We start from the raw sequence: 19,336 nt of genomic DNA, 5'->3' as shown, positions 1-19,336 counted from the left end.
TACTGCCCCTGGCAGAATTTGCGTACAACAACGCCAGCCGTTCTACTACGGGGCAGTCCCCTTTCTTTGCTAAATATGGCTTTCACTTGTCATTTTTGCCTGATTTTCTTCCAGAAACTCCAGTTCTAGAAGCCCAGGATATGGTGAATTTCCTCAGCCACAATAATCAGATGTTGCAGGAAGCAGTAAGCAAGGTTCAAGCGGACAGCAAGAAGGCTTTTGACAGGAAGAGCAGATGTGAATTAAACCTACAGTTGGGCGACAAAGTATGTCTCTCCACGGTTAATCTTAGGCTGGCATGTCCGTCAAGGAAATTGGCAGCCAAGTTCTTAGGACCATTTCCAGTGAAGAAGAAGATTAACGAGGTATCGTATGAGCTATCCTTACCTGATTCATTGAAAGTTCATCCTGTCTTTCATGTGTCCTTGTTAAAGCCTGAAGTACCTGACCCCTTTCCTGACAGAGGATCCAGACCACCAGAATCTGTTCTGGTTGATGGAAATGAGAAGTACGAGGTAGAGGCCATTCTAGATTGTAGGAGACTGCAGAACCAAGTACAATTTCTAATTGAATGGAAAGGATATGGCCCAGAAGATAACTCCTGGGAGCCTGAATGTAACATTCATGCAAAAAGACTGATCCGTGCTTTTTTTCTTGCTCATCCTGAGAAAAAGAACCAGTTAGGCACCCCAGAGGCTGCCCCTTGGGAGGGTGCAATGTCAGGGTCCTGCTGTGACAAGATGGAGGTGCGTGCATGCGCACACAGGTACCAGTTGGACAGCGGCTTGTGCGCGATAGCATGTGCCGGATGTGCCGGATGTGCCTGGGTGCGCACGTGCAAGCGCCGGATGCGTGTGCCCGCGCATTAGACGCGGTTTGGTGCCAATGGGCCTTTAAAACGACAGCAGCTGCACAAGTGCAGTGCTGTTTGATCTGCAGCTAGTGATTCCTGAAACCCTGCATCTGCCTCCTGATCACCTGTATTGACCTGCTCTGTCTGACTTCCCGATTTCTCCTTGGCTTGCCTTGACCCTGCCATTTGGACTTCCTGCTTGATATCCTGTTGCCGACCTCTGCCTGATTATCTGACCCTGCTTCAGCTACAGCCCTACCTGCCTGACTACCTGTGTCTGACCCGGCTTGTCTTACTCTGCTCCAGTCTGCACCTGCCTGCTTCCAGGTCGCTGACCTGCACCTGCCTCCGCTGACATCTACATCCGGACATTCCTGGTGGCTCATCGTCCATCCATCCATCCGTGCCTATACCACAAACAGGCACTCCTACCTCACTGCTCTCTTGAGTCTACTGTTCCCACTCCAGTGGCTCTTGAGCCAGGGCTGTAAGAGAGGTCTCCTCCTACACTTCAGACTCTACTACACGGTACGTAACAGAGAGCAGTGAATAAGAAGAGTAGTGCAGGATGGACACTAGAGCATTGGATAAGGGAAGTAGTACAGGACAGACACTGGAGGTGGAGGTAAGGCACAGAAGAGGAGGATTGCTGGAGGAGGAGAAAATTAGTTGCAGAAAGGGGCATTTGTGGCAAATAAGATTAGTAGTACAAGAGGGGCACTGATGGGGGAGAATGCAAATCAGAGGTTTTGTCCATTATATTAGTTACATGTTAATGAACTGAGATGTCACGATCAGGGGTCAGGTCTGAAGACCAGTTGCTATAGCAGTAATGGAACTACCAGCAACCAGCAGGATAGGTACACAGGCAGTCACCCTGGTGAATGACGTGGGTTTACCTGAGGTGCGGAATCTAAGTACTAACCAGTGTTCACCAGAGCTCCTGATGGTGAATAGATTGTGCTGTGTGTTAGTTCCAGGTCACGGTCCTCAGTATCACCCCACCAGGAGGTGAGCAGGCCAGGGTCCAGTAGCGGATAAGCAAGTAGGGATCAAAGTATCAAAGGTTGGCATCAGGCAGAAGCATAGTTGAGGAACAAGCCAAGGGTCGATAACGAGTGGTAGCAAAATATAGACGGTAGCAGGGAAGACTGGAGTGAGATACTGTCTGGAGAGAGAGCACAATAATCTGGCAAACAGGTGTAGAGATATGGCTTAAATCAGGAAGTTCATGGGAAGAGCAAAGAGTTCAGGGTTCAAGACAAATAAGGTTCAAGAAAGGATCATTTAAGGAAGTGTCTAGGGATGTCCAGCATTCCAGGTAGCTCAGCAAGAAGAGACATTGCCTGACAGAGCAGAGATTTCAGGTTCACATCAAGGTCCTGACATGAGTTCTGAAGTCTGATGCAATTCAGATTCTCTGTTACTAAATATTTATGGAGTTCTAACCAGACTAACCAGGACTCTTTTTCCTCCACAAGATAGCAACAGCAAATGTGCTTATTGTTGGGTTTGAACTTAAAACATAGAATGCTGGGAAATGTGCTTTGGGCAGTGAGCGGATCCAGGTGAATGAGCTACTGTACTCAAGTGTATATGGGAGGCAGAGGCGCAGACAAGGGGAAGAGGGTATAAAAGGAGGCCCAGGAAGAAAGCAGGGGGATTGGATATTGCCACTAACTGGAGAGCTGCTGAGGAGTAATGTTTGTGATTCACTGTGAAGAAGTAGCAGACAGGCAAAAACTGTGTTGAAAGCCTCCGCATCCCTTCACAGACTGCTGGACTAAGTTAGACAGAGTTTGCACTGTTGGTCGCTCTGAAGTGTCAACTCACAGCTTTGGAACTCTGTCTGTATCACAACGCCTAGTGATCCAGACCGCCGCAGTCTAGGCCTACTGCAGAAACGAGCGAGGAGTCCTACTATTCCCCCCTACACCACTCTTCCCACCAGACAGCTTAAGGGCTTAAAAGGGGGGCCCCTCCAAAATCTTGGCTAATTGCTGAGGCAATCCCAAGGGAGGGTGGTGAGAGGGTCTTGGACCCACAGTTATGCTGGATAATGACATTGTTTTAACTGTTCGTCTTTCAAGGAATTAGTGATTTCTATTCAGTACACACAACTGCTCTAGAGTTCTGCTGTTCTGCTGGACTAGGCCTCTGCTTTGTTATACAACTTGTTGAAAATGTGCAATTAAGATTCCAACCATCTTCTACCCATCCCACTGGGGGCAAGTCTACAACTAGTTACAATATAGACATATCCAAACCTCGCGTGCCACCGTCTTCAAGGGCCCCAATTTAGCCGGCAGAAGAGTAACGCTAAGGCCTGCATTCAGGTCATTTGATTCTGAGGGCAGTTCTGTATTTAAATGTAAGTCTTATACCCCAGGCTTAGGCTTGGCTTCTCATTGTAAGAGCTCCCAAGTGACTTAGCTTATATCTAAAATATTGTTATCCACTCACCTCACTTGCCGCAGCTCATCTTTTGAGGAAAGGTATAGGAGTTACAGCATATGCTGGGATTTAAATTCACGACAGAGAACCCTATATACTGTGTGTACCTGGCTGTGTTTCCGTTGTTATGCTTTATGTTGATTGATCTTAACTTGTCTATACACTCTGCTATTTATCATAGAGTTGTGGGTCTAATTCTTGTTTGCCCCTTAAAGTGCATAACAGGTATTGCTCTACATTGTATGCTAAGGCATAGTTGGTGGTGTCAGTGAGATTACAGCCTCAAACAGGGTGGAAACAGGAGCAGAGGATCAGATTCAACTAGCAGCTCCTGCACGGGTAGTGCTACAGAGTATTGGACTACAGGGGGATTGTGCTATTCCAAGCCTTGCATCCGAGTCAGGGGAACAGCTCCCCTATTCATTATAGTGAAGTAATCTTAAAGTGAACTAAACTGTATCTGAGTACCACAAACTAAAAACACTACTTAATTAATTTGTAATATTCAAAGCAAACTCACCCATCTACCCATGTATCCATGCTTTATTTTGTTGAGAAATAACTTTGAAAAACACCCCCCTAGTATAGTCACAGCCATCTTGCGTAAGAGCAAATTTAAAAGTCTTATCTGGCATGACAATAAGGTTAATGGCGTTTTATGGCATATATTAAATACCTTATAAAGAAATGTCCCATATGCCAGTTCCTCAGGAATTTCAGTTGTTTAATCCAGAAAGCATCAACCACATACATAAAGTGAGTCAGAAAATGGGTACACAAAAGTAATAGATAATCCACATGGAACCTATTAACCACAAGACGGTGTGCTCTATGTCTCAAACAGCGTTTGCCTATAAACTAATAATATACAATTACTGATACAACATAAAATTGTGAAAGAAATAAGAGTTCAAAAATGTCCCTAAATGGAAACAAAGTGAACAAACTCAGTCCCATCCAAGTGTAATGATATCCAAGTTAGAGAATCCTTTTTTGACATGTGAAATAGTACAGTGCTGTATCTGCAACACTGATCCTTGCTCAGTGTCCCCAAATCACCACATGTAAAGTAAAGGTCCTTACTCACCAGATGGCGTTGACCCTCTTGTCTTATGACAAGAAGGGTTAAATATCTCTTGAATGGTCACCCATGACCAAGGGATATCCTCCAGCGTCTCTCTGGTGCCTTTATCTTGTGATGTTTGAGCCCAATGTTTCAGTGGCAAGGTTTAAAGGTGGAAGAATAAAGGGGAGAAAAGGCCTTTCATAGCATAAAAAAGTTTCTGTTTATTGTAAAAAAAACTCCCGTTGTGGGTAAACATGCAAAATCCAAGCACAGGTATCCAGACTGTGATAAGAAAGCAGGGTGCCTCCGGACATCGGAATGCGTTCCACCTGCTCTGAGAGTTATGCACCGTGCGTTCCAACTTGACACATTTTGTCAACACGTGACGTCTTCAGCAAGCTTCTTGAAACAAGAGGGTCAACGCCATCTGGTGAGTTGGGGACACCGAGCAAGGATCAGTGTTGCAGATACAGCACAGTGCTATTGTCAAAAAGGATTAACTTGGACATCACTGCACTTGGATGGGACTGGGTTTTTTCACTTTGTTTCCATTTTGGACTTTTTTGGACTCTTATTTCTTTCACAATTTTATGTTGTATAAGTAATTGTATATTATTATTTTATAGGCAAGCGCTGTTTGACACATAGAGCACACCCTCTTGTGGCTAATAGGTTTGGGACAGCAGCTGCACTACACACACACACAATTGGCGCAAGTGTATTTTTTCGAATCCACATGGTAGAATTATCTTGTTGAGAGCAGTAACCACATGACTGTATTTCTCCACTTTAACCTACATAACACATAGCAAAATAAGTTATCTTCTCATAATATAACAGTACCCATTCCGGATAAATAATTACAATTTTTTTTGTTCATGAGTAGTACAGAATTCTGTGCAAAAATAATAAAAAACAATATTTGTATATGAATATTAAAAGGCACGTTCCATGTCTTCCTTGATGGATGCGCCTCTCTTAAGGGATTTATGTGTTTTATGGAGCTTGATGTGTTTGGAGTTGATATCCATCAAGGGATGAATTAAAGGACAGTACTATGCGCTGGGTCCAGAACACCATTTTCTCCTCATCTTTTGAATATAATGTTAATTTGTATACAGAGGTATATTATATAAAATGATGACAAATTTAGGTGAGCTATATATGGCTTTTTGTGGTGCAAAAGGAAATCAATGGAACTCTGCCTTTGCCAGTGAATAGCTTGAGGAACTGTTGCTGTAAAAACCTAAATATTATGTGCTACACATAGCTATCTATATTTAATGTGCCAAAGTCAATACATTGAATGTTTAATGACTTTGTCGTCGCCTACTGTACCGTGAATGTGAGATGTATATTTTTATTGCTATTCACAGACCACACAGTCAATCTCCAGTTAGATTTTTTTGACATATTTAGGTTGCAGTGATCATATGGAAAATAGCTGTATTTGCAATCTGATAGCAGATGAATGCATTATGGGATGCGTGGTTTATGAAGCGGTGTTGTAGATGCATATCGTGGAGAAATATTATTTAACTCCATCAGCACCAAAATTACTTTTGGTCCCCACATTATTTATTTACATGGTCAGCACTTAGTTTGCTTTGCCCTAGCCACTGTTGAGCAATTTCATAGAGGACAGGGGTTAGGAGCCTGAGCTTAGAGCTGCATGAGAGATTTTACGTAACTCAATCATGCTTCTGTATTTGCTAGAGTTAAATTGCTAGGAGTAGTAACTGATCACCAAACAGCTGGAACAAATTGTTACACAAGTACCATATAGTAGCGATCAATCCCACATGAATGGAGCATTAAGCGATTAAGCTTGCCCACCTTTTTCTTGTGAATGAACATATGGTGGTGAGGTTTAATCTATCCTGCCCCTTTGTCACAGCTGAATACTGAGCCTTTCTGACAGTCAAAGCTTCGGCATTTCCTACTTATTTTATTAATTGGACAGCGGCCCTTATTTGGGTTAACTGCTTCCGGGCGGCCCCACGTACATTTACTGCAGTAGGGCGGCCCGGGTGCACAAAATCACGTACCTGTACGTGATTTCGTGCACGTAGTTTAGGGAGCGGTTTAGGGGGGCGGTTTAGCCGACGCGTCGCTCCCGCCATGATTGGACACAATCAGCGGGTCCAGCAGCTGCGATGGCCACCGCTACTCAGCCGATCGTTCACAGGAGAGACAGATCAGCCGTGTGCCGATGTAAACAAAGCACACCGCTGATCTGTCAGGGATGAAAAGTGAGAGATCCTGTTTCAACTACGCTGACTCACAATCTCTCTTTTCCTCCAGTGATACCACTCCCCCCACTGTTAGAAACACCTCCCAGGGAGCACATTTAACCCCTTGATCACCCCCTAGTGTTAACCATTCCCTGCCAGTGCCATTTATATAGTGATTAGTGCATTTTTATAGCACTGATCACTGTATTGGTGACACTGGTTGCCAAAAAGTGTCCTTTAGGGTCAGATTTGTCCACCGCAATGTTGCAGTCCCGCTAAAAATGACAGATTGCCGCCATTACTAGTAAAAAAACATAAAAAATAAAAGTCCCTAAATCTATTCCGTAGTTTGTAGACGCCATAACTTTTGCGCAAATCAATCATTATATGCTTATTGGAATTTCTTTTACCAAAAATATGTAGCAGAATACATATATGTCTAAATTGATGAAGAAATTTTTTTTACATTTTTTTTTTTTTGCATATGTATTATAGCAGAAAGTAAAAAATATATATATATATATATATATTTTTTTTTTCAAAATTGTCAGTCTTTTTTTGTTTATAGCGCAAAAAATAAAAACCGCAGAGGTGATCAAATACCACCAAAAGAAAGCTCTATTTGTGGGAAAAAGGACATCAATTTTATTTGGGTACAGCGTCGCACGACCGCGCAATTGTCACTTAAAGCGACGCAGTGCCGTATCGCAAAAAATGGCCTGGTCAGAAAGTGGGTGAAACCTTCAGGGGTTAAGGACCACCACTATAAAAAATATAAATATAAGAACTGAACTGGAGCCACTGTGGAATAAAACACTATCCAAAAGCAACAAAAATCCCTTCTTATAAGGCTACGTAGCTCAGAGCTATATAACCTTACATATCCACTAGACACCTAAGTCTGGTGCTTAAACATCGATGAAGCACATGTTAATGATGGGATAATTTCCCTCCATACTTACACCATTATTAACATACAAACATATGTTTGAGCCATGGACTTGGGTGCCTAATAAACATACAAAAATGTTGAATTCTTTTTACAGTATTATATCAATGTGCCTTTAGATATGCAATATACTATATGTTGCAATGCTTTCTTTGAATAAGTCATGACACATTTTTTGCTAATGTCATTCCCTATTCTATGCATTATGGGTTGTGCTTACTTTTAGTGTTTTTAACTTTAAATAAAGTCATTAAAAAGGAACTGCAGTCTGCTCACATAATTTGTAATAAAAACATATTTGCCATTCTGAAGCTTCCCTCCAACCACTTTGCACATTATTTTATATATACTGTGATTCTGTATTTGCCAGATATGCTGCAGAAATCTCCCTCCACGAATTCAGGCTGCAGCCATTTCAAATGTGGGCAGCTGAAGCTGCTGCCTTTTCACTTCCTGGATATACACAGACACACAGAGGTACACCTCCAGTCTGCAGCCCTGCAGCTTTTATTGGCCCTCTTATGACCCATCCCCCCTCCCTTCCTGGCAAACTCTTACAAGAGTGAGAGGGAGCTGTGCATGATGCCATAAGCCTAGGCTAATGACCAGACAAGAAACAGGAAGTGGGCTGTTTAAGGTATTTACTGGCAGAAAAAAAATGTTTTACTATCCAAAGTTAAAACAACAAGGGCAGAAGATTTAATCAATGGAAAGTTGAACAAATGACTGTATTTACAGCTTTCTCATAGTTATTGGTTGTATCTGTAAGACTATATAAGTGCAGTACCCTCTAGTGTGTGCTAGAAGTAGATGTTAGCATAGGAAAATTTTAGCTTGACTGAGGGCCAGGCCTGGGCTGTGAATCTGGATCAGGGTTTAGTGACTTAGGGGTTGGATGACTCTCAGACACTTCCTGGTCTGGCGGTTTGTAGAAACTTCCAGAGCTGGAGGGTGGGAGTAAAGAGGGGCTGTCATGCATATTTATGAGGCCCCAAACAATCCCCAGCAATGGGCCGGTAGGGGCAGATCCTACCTCATAAATACACATGGGTCATGCCAGCAGGGGAGTCGGGTCAAAGGTGGAGATGGAGTGCTGAGGAGGCTGTCAGTGGCCCTTGAGAGTGCCCCTTAGTCTGGGGGGTGACCTCGGGCCTGGGGCTCGGGTCCCTAAAATACATGGAGGAAACACTTCCTGGAGGCACGGGAGCAAAGAGAGAGGACAGCGGGAGCAGGTCAGCACATCTGGGAGATCTCCTGAGAGCCATCCGGGTGTGCTGGTGAGTGTCAGTCTGGAGGACTGTGGGGAGAAGTTAGCCTGGAGAGCTAGTGAAAAGGGCAGCTGCAGCCAGGTGGGTTGGCAGTGCCTGAGGACGTGGTTCTGGGATCAGTAGCCACAGGAGTGATATAAGCTGGACACTGAACTTTTACTACACAACCAAGGGGCCTTTGGTTCCTGCCTATAATTGGCTAGTATTTCATCTGACTGAGTGACTGTTGGATAATTCACAGTGTTCCAGCTGGGTTCTGTAAGCAAGTGAGTACTGGAGGAAGAAGATAAGCTGTATACAGAGACGGTATATAGAGACTGTATATAGAAAGAGTTGTCCCTGAGGTTTGTTCTGAAATCAAGTGGGCAACCCATAATCTCCCATCCCTATCCAAGTAATTATCCCCTCAATAAAACAAAAAAAAACACTTTTTTCTGGCTCAAGCGTGCCTGTGAAGATTCGGTGTGCCTGGCAGTGCAGGGTGGGGGATCCCATACTACTTGTGGCTCCTTAGGGGGTGCGCTACATAGATGTATCCAGGGCTTTTTTTAATCAGAGAATAGGTGCAGGAACTCAAGCACACACCCCGCCGAACCGCCGAATCAAATGGGGTGTGAGGCCAAATTGCATTAAGAGTAGGAGGATCTTAAGGTGCAGTAAATACCAAAAGTACAGGGGTGCACAGGGCCGGCCCAAGATATTGTGCTGCCTGGTACCAAGAATGAAATGCTGCCCCCCCTCCCAAAAAAAAAAAATCACACCCACCAAAAGGCCCCCACATTCATAATTTTATATCATGATAACTTAAGAGGACCTGTCATGGCTCTATACATGTATATAGGAGTATAAAGAGGACCTGACATGGCTCTATACATGTATATAGGAGTATAAAGAGGACCTGACATGGCTCTATACATGTAAAATAGTATAAAGAGGACCTGTCATGGCTCTATACATGTGTATAGGAGTATAAAGAGGACCGGTCATGGTTGTTTACATGTATAGGAGTATATAGAGAACCTGTTATGGCTCTATACATGTATGTAGGAGTATAAAGAGGACGTGTCATGGCTCAATACATGTATGTAGGGATATAAAGAGGACCTGTCATGGCTCTATAAAAAGGACCTGTTATGGCTCTATTCATGTTCAGGAGTATAAAGAGGACCGGTCATGGCACTATACGTGTATATATAAGTATAAAGAGGACCTGTCATTGCTCTTTACATGTATATAGGAGTATAAAGAGGACCTGCCATGGCTCAATACATGTATGTAGAAGTATAAAGAGGACCTGTTATGGCTCTATATATGTATTTAGGAGTATAAAGAGGACCTGACATGGCTCTATACATGTATATAGGAGTATAAAAGGACCTGTCAGGGCTCTATACATGTGTATAGGAGTGTAAAAGGACATGTCATGGCTCAATACATGTATGTAGGAATATAAAGAGGACCTGTCATGGCTCTATACATCTATGTAGGCATATAAAGAGGACCTGTCATGGCTCTATACATGTATGTAGGAATATAAAGAGGACCTGTCATGGTTGTATACATGTATAGGAGTGTAAAGAGGACCTGTCATGGCTCTCTACATGTACATAGGAGAATAAAGAGGACCTGCCATAGCTCTATACATGTATAAAGGAGTATAAAGAGGACCGGTCATGGCTCTATACATGTATATAGAAGTATAAAGAGAACCCGTCATGGCTCTATACATGTATAGGTGTATAAAGGGGACCTGTCATGACACTATACATGTATTTAGGAGTATAAAGAGGACCTGTTATGGCTCTATACCTGTATGAGGGGGAATAAAGAGGACCTGTCATGGCTTTATACATGTATATAGGAGTATAAAAGGACCTGTGTGTGGCCACGATGTCAGCCAGCCACCCACAATCGCTCCACAGAGAGCCAGAACGGAGATCTGTCAATGTAAACAGACAGATCCCCATTCTGACAGGGGAGGAGAGACAGATCTGCTGTTCCTAGTAATTAGGAACAGAGATCTCTCTCCTCCTTCAGTCAGTCCCATCCCCCCAGTTAGAAACACCTCCCAGGGAACACATTTAACCCCTTCCCTGCCAGTGACATTTACACAGTAATCAGTGCATTTTTATAGCACAGATCGCTGTATAAATGTCACTGGTCCCAAAAATGTGTCAAAAGTGTCCGATTTGACCACCGCAATGTCGCAGTCTTGCTGAAAATCGCAGATCACCGCACATTACTAGTAAAAAAAAAATAATAATAAAAATGCCATAAATCTATCCCCTATTTTGTAGACGCTATAACTTTATGTGTAAACTAATCAATATACACTTATTGCGTTTTTTTAATCAAACATATGTAGAAGAATACATATTGGCTTAAACTGATGAAGAAATACCACCAACAGAAAGCTCTATTTGTGGGAAATAAAGGACATAAATTTTGTTTGGATACAGCGTCGCACGACCGCACAATTGTCAGTTAAATCGACACAGTGCCATATCGCAAAAAAAATTATTGAAGTGTATTATTTCTATTATTGCATTGTTATATAATATAAAATAATTCAACTTACCATAATGCAGAATCAGTGGGAGCCTGAGTGTGTCACTTGCCACGTCACCTGCCTTCAGATGCGGATTGTCACTTGCCGCGTCACCTGCCACCAGATGCGGATTGTCACTTGCCACACTTTGCGGATTGTCACTTGCCACGATGTCACACATTGTGGATTGTCACTTGCCACAATGTCACACATTGTGTTTTGTCACTTGCCACAACGTCACCTGCCACACATTGCGGACTGCCACTTGCCACAACGTCACACATTGCGCATTGTCACTTGCCACGACACCACCTGCCACACAATGCGGATTGTCACTTGTCACTTGCCACAACGTCACCTGCCACACGTAGCGGATTGTCACTTGCCACAAAGCCACCTGCCACACGTAGCGGATTGTCACTTGCCACAAAGCCACCTGCCACACATTGTGGATTGTCACTTGCCACAACGTCACCTGCCACACGTAGCGGATTGTCACTTGCCACAAAGCCACCTGTCACACATTGTGGATTGTCACTTGCCACAACGTCACCTGCCACACGTTGCAGATTCTCACTTGCCACAACGTCAGAAAAGAAAACAAATAGTGTAGCGCTCTAAAAATACATGACGTGACGCGTATATCAAACAACAAGCAGAGTCCTTCCACTGCCGCTATTTGATTTTAAAACACTGATTTCTGCCTGCTATGTGGCCCTTTCTGTTCTTCCTTCTTTAACTACCCCTAGCACATTTATGGACATCTGATCATCGTCTCTTATGAGACAAACCCACAATTCCTGTTTCAGCAATCTAAGGGTTTCAGTGTTCATTCCCATTGGTCGTCCAAACAACACAAGCCCATTTGACCAGCAGAACATACGTTCTTGTGGGTTCAAATGCTCCGGTAAGCCTCCTAACTTTTGGTGGTGGTACCCTTCACTTTAAGCCATACATCCTGATTCACTGTTTTGGATACTCACATGAAGTTTTGAACTATATTTTGTATAGCATCACCTTGATTTTTCTTGGACATTTATTATTTGTCACAGCGTTTATCACGTTTGCACATGTTCCTTTGTTTTATGTATAAGTTGTGAATATTTGGGTTCATCACCCGTTGTTTGATATATGTGTCACGTCATGTTTTTTTAGAGAGCTACGCTATTTAATTTCTTTTGTTTTGCTATTTATCCAATTTGCTGTGTTAGCTGCTGTTTACAAAGGGAAGTGCGGTATTACTTGTTACACCATTTGCCACAACGTCACCTGCCACACGTTGCAGATTGTAACTTGCCACTTCACCTGCCACACGTAGCGGATTGCCACTTGCCACAACGTCACCTGCCACACTTAGCGGATTGTCACTTGCCACGTTACTTGCCACGACGTCACCTGCCACACGTTGCAGATTGTCACTTGCCACTTCACCTGCCACACGTAGCGGATTGCCACTTGCTGTGTCCCAGAGTGAAGGCAGGCAGCAGAGAGATGATGTAATCTCTCTCTGCTGCCGGCGGGTGCACAGTGAGGGCGGAACTGCAGTGATACAGGGCGGGCGGTGAGAGATGATGTCATCTCTCTGCTCCCCCGCCCACCGGCCCACTGATTGGCCAGCAAGCCCGCTCACGCCGTCTGTCTTGCAAGTTCATTCTGCCGCCGACCCGCCCCCTGACTAATTCCCTGCCCGCACACTCCTTTCACCTCGGCGCCGGGCTCCTCACAGTGGGATAAGCAGTGGAGCGGGTTGGCTGGCAGGTGGCAATTTGCCGCCCCTCTGAAAGTGCCGCCTGGGACCGATGGTACTATTGGGTCCCATGGTAGGAGCGGCCCTGGGGGTGCGCTATGTACAGAGTACACTATGCAGAGTGTAGCATTCAGGGGTGCACTATGTACATGGTGCAGAGTTCAGGGGTGCGCTATGTACAGAGTGTACAGTTCAGGGGACTGCTACGTAGAGAGTGCAGAGTTCAGGGGTGCGCTGTGTACAGAGTGCAGGGTTGAGGAGTGCACTGCATACAGAGTGCAGGGTTTAGGGGTGTCCTATGCTCAGTGTGCAGGGTTCAGCTCTCTTTCATAGGCTGTGCACACTTTCACCCCTTTTCAGCTCTGACCTCTGACCCACTCTCACTCATCCTCCACCTCTGCACACATGTCTATTCATAACCCTCATCTCTCCTCCCTCCCCCCAAAAGCTTCCTCGTATCTCACCAGCCTGGCTCCAATACCTCCCTGCAGTGTAGGCTTCTCTGTCTCTCTTTCACTTGCAGGATGATCATTGATTGGCACCTGTGCACCCTGGAACAGATGGGGGATCACAGTGTGGCTTACCATGTGATGCCCCATCCCACACTGCACCTGCATCTCCCTTGTCCCCACCATGAGTGCAGGGTAGGCAGGGATCTGTGAGACCCGCTAAGCGTAAAGCTGTCCTTGTAATCACAGAAGAATTTACAGGCACTGTAAAAAAACTCATGACGTGATATGTGAAGAAAATGATTTGTCCATTTTCCTTTGTGCTTTAATGCACAATCTGTTTTTCACCTTGACTAACATATTTGCACTTATTGTCCTTGTCTAACATTATATAATAAAGTTATTGAATTCAAGCATGAATAAATGAGAATCTAATTTTACACACAAAAAAAAAATACTGTTGTATGGTGACCACAACTTGACCCAACAACTGTTTGGAATTTTTCAGACAGATGTATTGTATAAGGATTTATTGTATTCACAGCTGTGGAACTGTTAATTATTTTAGAAATGAAATGTAGCACCCTGGTGTTTAGGCAGGGTTGCTCCTAAAATTTACCTGCCAGGTGTAGTTACCTTGGCTCATTGTTACGGATCAATTAAGTTCACCCTAAGTCTGGAATTTCTGCACTTCTCTCGTCTGCTGCTAGGTGGCCGGGTACCTGGTGACATTAGATAAGACAAGGGCAAACCAAGGACAGATTAGGAGTATATGGGGTATCTCAGCCAATGGGCAGGGGTTTTCCTAAATCCCTTGGCCTGCTGGGAGAACCTATATATTTGGGTGGAGTCAGGTGATCAGGGTTCTGTGCCACCTGGACGGCTGTCTGGGCAGACGTGTGTTGTATTGCCCAGGCTGCTAGGCTGGAGTTTGGGCCTATCCCGGGCACATCTGGCTGCTAGGCTGTTTGAGGGCCTATCCAGAAGCAAGAGATGAGTGCAGGTTTGGGATTGTGGCTCGCAGTCCAACCAGAAGTGACGGTTTTGCCAGCCGGAGAACGTGTTGTGGTCGGAGGTAGAGGGGAAGCTGTCGCCACTATGGGACCATCCACCTTATTAACAGGGACCGCAGTGAGTAGCTGAAGCAAGTACCAGAGCAGAATTCTCACTGAAATAAATATTCAACTAGATAATACCTGGGTGGTGGCTATGGATTGCCTCTATTTATTCCATAAAGAAGAGAACAGGCACCTCTAAGTTAGAACTTGTGGCATTTTAATGAATTACAGGTGCAAATATACACTTACATCAAAGTTATGGAAGTCCGGCACATGTCCTATCCACACTGATGTGGCGTGTTGCAGCTGTTCGTAGCCCGGAAGAGGGGGATCCTGACCGGCAGGGTCTCTGAGAGGCTGGAGAGCAGTGACCGAGGCATGGTTAACCTCCCTGGCGGTTTTCCCGAGTGTGACTCGGGGTTAAATTTCAGTACCATTAGCAGTAACCCGAGCCACACTTGGGATTGCATTGCAGGATCCTGGTGCGGTTTACTTACCTTGTCCCCAGGATCCTGCGATGTCCCCCTGCTGTGTCCGCGGGCTCTGTCCTCTGCCCGAAGCCTCTGTGTGCCGGGCTCCGTTCCCTGCGAGCGTCGCAACGGCGGCAAATTTAAAAAATTTAAAAATCATAATACATACAGTACACTGTAATCTTACAGATTACATTACTGTATGAAATTATTTCACATCCCTTTTGTCCCTAGTGCTTTGTCCAGTGCCCTGCATGCAGTTCTATATGATATATACTGTTCTTTCTGCCTGGAAACTGGAGATTGTCCATAGCAACCAAAAAGTGTCCCTTTACATCAAAAGTGGTTTTAGACCAGCTAGAAAACAGCGTTAGTAAATTAGAACACTTGCACTTATTATTATATTATTATTTTTTATAATTATTTATATTTATTATATTTATTTATTATATTATAATTTATGATTTTGTGTTTAAAACTTTATCATACCCGGGATATCTACTAGACTTTTGTTTGGACAGATTTAAGTGAGTTATTGCTAAGAATTACAGGCCTACAATATAAAATGCCAATTTTCTATGCAAAATAATTGTACTGCTTTGAGACGCAAAAATCTGACATAATCATACCACCAGGGATGTTAAAGCTGTGGGCTGGTGTTGGGATGCGGCGTCGGGCGCGATGACGTCACTGGTTGGTCGTGACGAAGTTTCGGAGCATGCGCACTGGCCAGAAAGACGGGCGCACTCCTTTCTCAAGCTCAAGATGTCGAGCTTAGGAGACAGCATTCCTACACATGCACATGCCATAGGAGACAGCATTCCTACACGTGCACAGGCCATAGGAGACAGCATTCCTACACATGCAGATGTGGCGTCTAGCTAGATGCCTTTCCCTGCATGGCTGTCTTCCTTAAATCAAGTTGAATGTAATGAAGCTTGTTGAACCATGTATAAATATATAGTATGCACCCTAAAATCATGGTTGCCCTTCAGCCCCTAAATGTCTGCAAAACAACAATTGTCCCAAACAGGAGGGGGACCAGGAGAAAGTGGGGCTCAAAGGAAAGGCAATCTGACTAAATGTATATGTATTCAAACAAGTGTTTATTGTGGTACATAAATATAATACATGTGGATAAGAGAGCATAAACCGATGGTTACATAGCCCTGATAAAAATCGATCGGTAACTAGAAACCAATCAACACAACTACACAGACAGGGGGGACATAAAACATATAGTCAAAAACTCACAAACAAACAAAGCGTCCGGACGTCTAGGCAATTGATGTCTGCGCAGCCTACTACAATGAGGAGTGTTCAGCTATGCTGAGTAAGGTTGCTAAGCAGACATCAATCCCCCCGGGGGGGTGGCTCAAACCAGGGTAGATGGGGGGAGGGAAAGGGGGAAAAAAAGGGGGGGAGGTGAGGTGGAGAAGGAGTGGAAAAAGAATGGGGTAGGGCAGAAGAGAGAGTAAAAAGCCGTGGAGTGGGGCGCTGATGTAGGCCCTAATAGTCAGGCTCCAATCAACCAGTAGATGGGGGATATGTGGCCATAGATGTATGAAGGTGGAGCAGGAGTAGCAAAAAGTACAAGGAAATATGTGACAAAATGCTTCAATGAGCAAGATGGTACTCTGGATGTGACCAGGTAAGTACTAGTACGGTAAATGGAACAGTGGCTGGCGTATTGTATGATGAGTAGAAGCATACAGTAAAGGTGGTCAAGTACGTTACTATTTCCTGTATGGGAGTCCACAGATACTGCCGAATCGAAATATCACTTGTGCTGTGATCTGCACCACTTGTCACTGCATGTAGTACCAGGTACTTCCTGCGGGATCTCCGCACTCCAGAGGGCACTCCTCAGGTAGGTGGATGGCCGGCCATCTAGGTGCACCTATTACCTCCTACACGGTTGTTCCGAACAACAGGTCGGAACGCTCCCTCGGTGAGTGAGCTGGCTAGCCCCAACGGGGGATGACAGCGGGCGTGACGTCCGGACGGAGTGACGTCAACACGTTTCACAAGACCAAAATGTGTAGCTTCATCTGGACATCTAGGTGGCGTGTGAGGGCTCCTTCTTATTGCCGTCCATTCCTCGTACACGCCCACCCAGCTAATCTGTATGAAGGAGATTCTCCTCGTCTATGTGTGTCCAAATTGTCGCCTGCTGTTTGTTTGCCACTCCGTATATGTAGCAAGCTTCTTTTATATACCCGTGAAGTCCTTAACCCACGATCTCTTAAATATGCAGCCCATAGATTTGGAACATTGATAAAAATACATATACAAGTACAGATATTAAACGTAATTAACGTCCCTATTTCCTGCAATGTAACATCTGTTCAGTATAGGTAACATTTATATAAGTCACTTCTTATTCTGTTTATTATATATAACAGGCATCAAAGCAATGAAAGAATAGGGAATTCATTTCGAACATCAATCAAATCAAAGGGGAAAGCAAGAGAGGGAGGGAGAGGATATAGGGAAAAGAGGAAGGAAAAGAGAGAGGGTATGCATCCACACAACAATTAATCTCTGTAGAGCCATCTCTAGATACAAATTATCAGTGGTGGCCCATAGTGGCCCAATGTATATTTAGATAGGGCACAAACACAGAGAGGTTTATTAATGTGGATCACAAGGATTGCTGGTCTACATCCATGAATCCTGACCATGTGTATTTATCTATGTCGTATCTGTCAGGTCAATTAAAGGGATTCAGATAAGAGATGCGAGCAAAGTACTATCTATAGTCTATTTTGCGTGCTATGTGCCCTTATAGTTGATAAGAGAGGGTGAGCAATGATAATAATGCTCAATCATAACCCCAGTGTAGTTAGTGGGAGCACTGCAAGAACTAAAAGATAGATAATTAACCAATTCTTCATAGGGTGCACATCCATATTGTTTAGGCTGCTAAGAAGGGCTGTAAATTCAGTTCCGTATTTAGGCCTGATGGGACCAGAGACCCCAAACGGAAAATCCATCTTTTTTCTTTTTGCTGCAAAATTTGGTCGAAATCTCCTCTTCTAGAGGAAAGATTCAGGGCATAAATCCCCTTAACCAGCATGCCAGACAGCTTGCCCTGGTGATATTGGGCAAAGTGTCTGGCCACCGGTTTCTCAGGGTTTTTTTCCAGGATTTCCCTCATGTGTTCTCCTAGGCGAATCCTAAATTGGCGTTTGGTCTTGCCGATGTATATCTTTTTTTACAAACTTACGTTCTTTATTGAAGTAGTATACAGGTGTACAATACAATAATTTCACAATACATGTGGCAGGCACAGGCAGTACATGACAAATGAGGAGTACATCAAGATCTTACATTTGTTGAGAACAGGCAAAGTGATGGAAATACACCAGGTATAGATCAGTATATAGGTTTGTTCATTGCATATCAATACTCTCAGTTGTTGTAATTTACTAGCATGGTTAGTTTTCTAATTTTATTTAGACAGGTGCTGTATCATCTAGTTCATCACATGTGGAGGCTTCATTTAGCCAAGTATCCCATATCTTGTTATATTTAGCGGGGCAGCCCCTATGAGCATATATTTCTTTTTTGTATGGCAGGACAGCATTTACCAGTGTAACCCATTCCTTAACAGAAGGTGGTATTGCCCTGAGCCATTTCTTTGCAATAAGCACTCTGGCCAAGAACAATGTTTCTTGGAGAAAAATATGGTGAAATTTGTCTGATTCAGGGTCTGGGAATATTCCCAATAGGCACTGTTTCGGACATAGAGTTAAGGGGGAACCCATAGTATCATGGATAAATTTAACAATTTGGGCCCAGTAATTATGTATTATGGGACAGAGCCAAAAGAGATGAAAGAATGTTCCTTGAGGGCTTGCACATCTAGGGCAGGTTGGGCTATAGTTAAGTTTAAATTTGGCTAGTCGTGTGGGGGTCAGATATGAGCGATGTAGAATAAATAACTGCGTGAGGCGGTCTGATAGTTTGTGTGAGACTTTTTTGCAAGCGTCCAGAGCCTCTTCCCATTCCTCGTCCTCCATCTCACCCACATCTCCTTGCCAACACTCCTTTAGTTTATAAGCGATTGTTATCGCATCAGGACGTGTTAAATGCGAGTACAATATAGATATTAATTTTTGTTGATCTGGACCGTTTATCACAGCCAGAACGTCCAGTTGTTCTAGGTTGGGTGGAGAGTTCTGAAATTGGGTCATTAGAGCGTGTCGAAGCTGGAGGTATCGGAAATGCATAGAGT

The 19,336-nt window shown here is 44.0% G+C and overlaps 1 long non-coding RNA gene across 1 annotated transcript in view; it reads left to right on the top strand.

The window, feature by feature from the left end:
• LOC141106185 (uncharacterized) overlaps nucleotides 1–19,336 on the top strand; it is a 527,211-nt gene that overhangs the window by 469,048 nt on the left and 38,827 nt on the right. The window lies entirely within an intron of this gene.

Source organism: Aquarana catesbeiana, linkage group LG08, assembly GCF_042186555.1.
Source record: "Aquarana catesbeiana isolate 2022-GZ linkage group LG08, ASM4218655v1, whole genome shotgun sequence".
In the NCBI taxonomy this organism is placed as follows: Eukaryota; Metazoa; Chordata; class Amphibia; order Anura; family Ranidae; genus Aquarana; species Aquarana catesbeiana.
The sequence above is the reverse complement of the archived record's forward strand: the minus strand, read 5'-3'. Positions and strand labels throughout refer to the sequence as shown.